Source organism: Dipodomys ordii, unplaced genomic scaffold, assembly GCF_000151885.1.
Source record: "Dipodomys ordii isolate 6190 unplaced genomic scaffold, Dord_2.0 Scaffold51, whole genome shotgun sequence".
NCBI lineage: Eukaryota > Metazoa > Chordata > Mammalia > Rodentia > Heteromyidae > Dipodomys > Dipodomys ordii.
Window position 1 is genome coordinate 9,032,028 of NW_012267267.1, and position 6,630 is coordinate 9,038,657.

The following is a 6,630-nucleotide window of genomic DNA, read 5'->3' on the forward strand; positions in this document are numbered from 1 at the left end:
TTAGATATGGAAGTTATCTCTCCCCTTCCTGATTTATCTATTCTTTCAACCAAGAGTCCACTATACTAAGACTTTAAAATATGTGTACATACTCATAAGGATAGAGAAAGCAGGACACATCATCAGGTGACAGCCTGTAACAAATATTCAAGAGATGTGGAAAGAAGATGTAGTTTAAGTATAACAAAATTACAAAGCACATGGTTTTCTGAATTATAAAGTGCCCCCAAAGGATTATGAATTTACTGGCCTCATAAGTATCCTTACAATTTTGGAGACACCAGTCACCACACAAGGAGCTAAAAAGACATACTTCAAGAGGAAACCTGGCTGGAAATCTCCATGTACAAAGTTGCGTAGAGAATACATCATAGTTTGTAAAATGTTCTGTGGCTTTCTGCCAGAACATTTTGCATTGAAACCTGCCATGCACACAAAAATTCTAATTAGCATTTTAGAGATCAATTTCTCAATATCAGAGGATAGCTATGGTTCAACGGATAATAGTGGAAGACCTCTGTGATGAGAGATGAAGACCAAAATCAATAGAAAATTAAATGGGAGCAATACAAGGACAAAAAGGAAAAAAAAGAGTCTATAGCCACTATAGTTGGTAACATCTGAGAGAAGTGAAATGACATGTCTCAGTAAAACATAGACAGAGAACTATGAAAAAGAAACAGGAAACTACTTTTAATTATTATAAAGTGAAAAGCATAAGCTAATAAAAGATCATTTACTGCATAGGTTTAAAAACTAAATCTGAGAAAATTTCCCGGAAAAAGAGAATCAAAAGACAAAGACAAAATTTACGAGAGAATAGAGATTAAATTGTAGTATAATGGGAAGAAACCATTCTGTCATCCATCTAATTAAGAATTATATAGAAAAACAAATTGTTAATAACAAAACACAATTTAACAGAATTACAAAAAAAGGCATTTCCAGAGCGAAAGAGCCTATGAGGCACAACAGAATTTTTCTAATGCACAACAAATCACATAGTCATGAATTTTCACAACTGAGGATAAAATAAATTTCTAAAAATTTTCTGTTAGAGCAGAAATTGGGTGTGAAATGGGATTCTGAATAGAAATGAAATTGGGTTTACTCTCAAGCTAGAAAATACAATAAATAAAGATATGTTTGATTTTTATGAAGAAAAAGTATTTCTGACACCTAAAAGTCTATATTCAGATGAACCTTCGATCATTTTGTGGTTAAATTAAAGCAATTTTCAGACACACAAGGCCTCAATAAATGTGCTTACTATAAATCTTTTCTCTGAAAGTTAATGGATGCTATATCCTGTCAAAGTGAAGGAACGAATCTTGGAAGAAGTCATAGAATTAAGAAAATAGAAGATACAGCACAGGAAACAAGTGCAAAATTCGTAGGATGATAGTCAAGAGAAATTCCTGGAGTACAGCTATCAGTGGACCCAGAAAAGCATGACTATGTGTGAGTCCAGCCAGACTGGAGCAAGAAGACAAGGTTACCCACAGGGTTACTGGAGGGGGAAGCACATTATGTATGCTTGACTGTGTCAAGTAGAGAGAGCCAGGAAACAAAATTAGTAAAAGGTCCATAGAAAACTAAAAAAAAAATAAGATTCCCAAGAAAAATAGTAACTCAAAGGAAACAAAATTGTGCACAAGAAACAAAATGTGATCTACAGTGATATACAGCCATTATAAAATAGATCCTATTAATTTAATATACTACTTATACATGTGCTTTGGTTGGTTAGAAGTATGTGAGTGTTTAGTAGAAAAAAATAACATCTCCTCTCCCTGTATACAATCTATGACTTTACCATTTAGAAATCAAGGAGTAGAATTACTACTTAACTTCCAGTTATTGAGAAATTTGTGTTGGAGGAGGCATAAAAAATGTTTAAGGTTATTTTGTGCAGGGTTCATAAATCAAGAATGGATAGAGCTATACTTGGAAAAGTTCCTGAACAGATGTCAAGGCCCTTAATGAATAGGAAAAAAAAAGTTATCTAGAGACTAGAGAGTGATAAGAGCAAGAGTAACAAGATATTACTACTAGACATTAGAACCATCAAGAAGACCCAGATTTTACAGGACAAAAGAAAGAAGACTTACATGTTTCATTTATTTTTCTGTTTTCAGAAAGATTCCATTGTAGTGAAAAAATAATCAGAGTCCATTTTAGTGAAAGTCTGTCAAAGGGAAATGTTCTGTTTTTGAAGGTCTTAAAGTGTCTTCATATCTCCTTTTCCTTGCAAGATAGTTTGCTTAAGCAGACAGTACACTGAACGTTACCATGCCCCAGCCTCTCACTCAACATTCCTCTGTCTCCAGTTTTGGTGCTCTGGTAGAGAAGTTTGGTGACATGTTCCAAACCTCTGTACAGAAATCTTTTATCAGTCAGGCGTCAGTAGCTCACACCTATAATCCTAGCTACTCAGGAGGCTGAGATCCGAGGATCTCAGTTCAAAGCCAGCCCAGGCAAGAAAGTCTGTGAGATTCTTATCTCCAATAAACCACTAGAAAACCAGAAGTGGCGCTGTAGCTCAAGTGGTAAAGCATTTGCCTTGAACTGAAGAGCACAGGGACAGCAACCAAGCCCAGAGTTCAAGCCCCACAACCAACCAAAAAAAAAGAAAAGAAAGAAATCTTTTATCTCTGACAAGATAAGTATTTTCTTTGTCTTTGTAGTTTGATTATAAGTTTAGACACAATATGGTTTTTTTTATTGTGAAGGTGGTGTACAGAGGGATTACAGTTATTATGTAAGTCAGGTAATGAATACATTTCTTTTTATTCAGTTAGACACAAATTTATTTTGCTAATTATGCATAGGATACATTGCGTTTATGAATATATAGATCTGTCATTTCCTTAAATTATAAACTATTAGCTGTTGCCCTTACAATCCTCTCCTAAGAATATCCTCCTTTGTTCTCACTGTGTGAATGGTTTAGGTTGCCGTTTAATTAATCATGCCTAGGTTTAATTTTTTTTCTTTATTATCCATTGGGTTTACTTATAGATTTATAGCCACATTTTGATTATTACAAATGAGGGAAACCATGCATCTGATGTGTCTTTGGGTCTGGCTTACCTTGCTTAGTATAATTTTTTTTCAAGTCTTTCTATTTCCTTACAGATGGGGCAATGTCATTTTTCCTGATGGAAACATAGAGTTCTATTGTGTTTATATACATATTCTTGATCCATTCATCCACTGAGTAGTCTGGATTGATTCCATATATGTTATATGATCATATAACATATATATCAAAATGATGTTTATCAAAATGAACTCTAGAAATTGAAGCAAGAGTTTCCAGATTTTTTCTTCATTTCTTCATTTTTTTATTTATTCCCTTCTGTTGCTGTTTTTTATTTATTTGCCTTTTGTCTTATATATTAGTTTATCTGATTTGAGGAGGAGAAAGAGGAGCACAGAAACCATAGAACAGAGGGTGAACCAGTTCAGCAGTGAAACCCACTAGCCAATATGTTGGAAATGAACTATATAACTTGGGAAATAGGGAAGTTGGGAGGGAAAAAACTGGTAGAGAATGAGGGTAGGTATGCCACTCTTCAGAAGGAAATGTACTCATTACCTGACTTATGTAACTATAACCCTCTGCATATGGTCTTTACAGTAAAATTTAAAAGCCTAAAAGAATAAAAAATCATAAATTACAGTATATTTTCTGCCATTGTTCATTCATATATCATCTTCTGTTTCTGTCTAGTCTGTCCTGGAACTCCTATTGAACATAGAAACATCTGTATATTCTGTCAGTAAATTTTCCATACTTTGTCTCTCTGTACTTGTAACCTGGATATTTCTTATAATATCTCTGCTAGTATACAAAGTCTGTGTTTTGAGATGTATTGTCTGTTGTTTAATCTAGATGTTAATGAAAATTTTAATTTTTTCTGTGATTTTTAAAATTTTTATTGTAAATGTGATGTAGAGAGGAGTTACAGTTACATAAGTACAGTAAAGAGTGCATTTCTTTTTTTAATTTTAATTTTAATTTTTTATTGTGAAAATACCATACAGAGGAGTTACAATTACATGGGCAAGATAACGAGTACATTTCTTATCAAGCATTGTAGCCTCCTCATTGTTTCTCCTTCCCATCCTTTCCCATCCTCCCCCACCTCCCCCCTACCCAATCCTCCCCACCCCCACCAAAGTTGTAAAGTTCATTTTTCGACATAATGACTTGTACATTTCATTGTTGCAATGGGTGCACCTGTATCCCTAGTTAAACGATTTGTTTTTGCCCTTCCCCTCCACAAATTATACCAACATCAAATACAGTGAAAGCAGGGGTTATATTGTGGGGGAGGGACATATAAAGCAACAAAGAAATCATCTTATAAATATGTTAGAAACAATTGCATAAAAGGAAAAAAACAAAAAAAAACATTTGAATACTTATCTTGGGGTTCATTCCCCTAACATCAACTTATCTGACCTTTTCTGCTTGATGCAGACATATGCTAGTTATTTCTTTTTGAACAATGGCACTCCTTCATTCTCTGCCAGCTTTTTCGTCTCAACTCCCATCCCCTACCAAGTTGTATAGTTCATTTCCAGAGAGTATCACTGTTAAATTGTTTCACCCTTTGTCCCACCAGTTCCCCTACCCCTCACTAACTCAGATAAACTGATATCCAAGACAAAAACTACAGAAATAAAACAGTGGAGAAAGGAAACAAAAAAAAACAGGAAAAAAGTGCAAAAACTAAAAAAAAAACAAACAAAAAAACTCTTGTTTCCATTTCTTGGCATTCATTTCGATAAGCCTTGTCTTATATGATCATATGTACAAAACTATTGAGCCCTTGTGATCCTTTCTAGAGGCAGGATAAAAGAAAAAATAACCCATCTGAACACAAAAGTGTGATGTGAAGAAGTATGATGAAGAAAAAGATACTTTACTCCATTATTTTTGTGCTGAACCTAGAGCTTAATTCAGTCAGGGCCTGGGTGCTGTCCCTGAGCTTTTGTGCTCAAGGCTTGTACACTACTGCTTGAGCTACAACACTACTTCAGGCTTTTTGGTGCTTAATTGTAGATAAGTGTCTCTCAGACTTTCCTGTGGGGAATAGCTTTGAATCTACACCGGTCTTCCTCCATTCTTAAAGATGTAGGGAGAAGCAATGCCCTCAGGAAGAAAAATGTTTTAGTTTTGTTAATGAAAATAGAAGAGGAGCATCATGGCATGGACAGTCAGTGAAAATGAGATGGTGTAGGTACAATCTAAGAATTTAGGTGGAGTAAACGAAGAAGCTGATACAGAAAAACAGTTCAGCACATGCAGAGAACACAGAAGAAGTAGAAAAGTTGACCACAGAGCTTATATTTGGGTACATGAAAGGGAAAAAACACTGAGTGAATTCCCAAAGTTCTGATGTACAGCAAACATCAACCAAATGGTTCAGGTGCAGACCCCAGTGTCCTTTTATTCCCTTTATTTTTAGTTTAAAGAGCTGTTCAGTGGATAAAACAAATAGACCCAGGGAAATAGCCACATTGTCTAGCATAATCAGATGTGTGAGACTCCGGATAACAAAAGACCAGGAACAATTGATTTGATCCTGAGTCATAGAGATGGGTATCAGATCAGCTCTGTGGCACTATTCCTGAGTGGTCAACGTGGCTACTACTTAATCAAACCAAAAACCTGACATCTCCCTTTCCCATTCAGCCTCCCTTGTGCTCTCCCATTTAATACACCACCAAGTGAAAGTGTACTTAACTACCTACCTAGTTCTTTATTTCTCTTCTATTTTCATTGCTACCAGTCTAAGCAATCAGATTTAACCTTTGCAACTGCAAACACTCATTTACTGGGTACCTAATAGGTATCACATATTTACCAGAGTCATTTACAGCATGCTCCAAATGTGGTAGATCTAAGGTAGAGATATAAATGCATCAGTCTAACAATCAGAATTTCAAGCAAAGTCAGATAAAATCATAGCTTAAAAATCTTGCCAGTCAGACTTACAGAAATGGAAAGTATGAAACTTAGAGTTTTAATGTAATGATGAAAATAGGTCATATTTTTAATGTTTGTAGTTGACATTTTAAAGATTACCATGTATAAATAAATATAAATGCTTACTCATGGACCTCACCTTATAACATTCTTTAATTACTTTCAGAAGTTAAAAGAGGAATAACAATGGCTTTAGTCTGAAATTATCAGGCTTTAAGTATGTACTACCTGATTGTCTTCAAATTTGACATAATCTAAGCAATTTGAAAAACAATTTTACCTGGTTTTTAACATAAAAATCTCTAACTTGTATTTAAGCTAGGAAATTATATTCTAAATAAGAACAATTGAACAAATTAACTGCACATTTCAAATTAATGTTCATATAATGCTAATTCAGCATTTGGCACAATGTCCTGATCAGTGTCATAATTTAAAAATATGGAAGACAAATTTTCCTGAAGAATTCACCTCATGGGGCTGGGAAGGTGGCTCAGTGGTAGAGTGCTTGCCTTGCATGCTCAAGGACCTGGGTTCAATTCCTCAGCACCACATAAGCAAAAAGAAAAAAGCCGGAAGTGGCGCTGTGGCTCAATGGTAGAGCGCTAGCCTTGAGCTGAAGAGCTGAG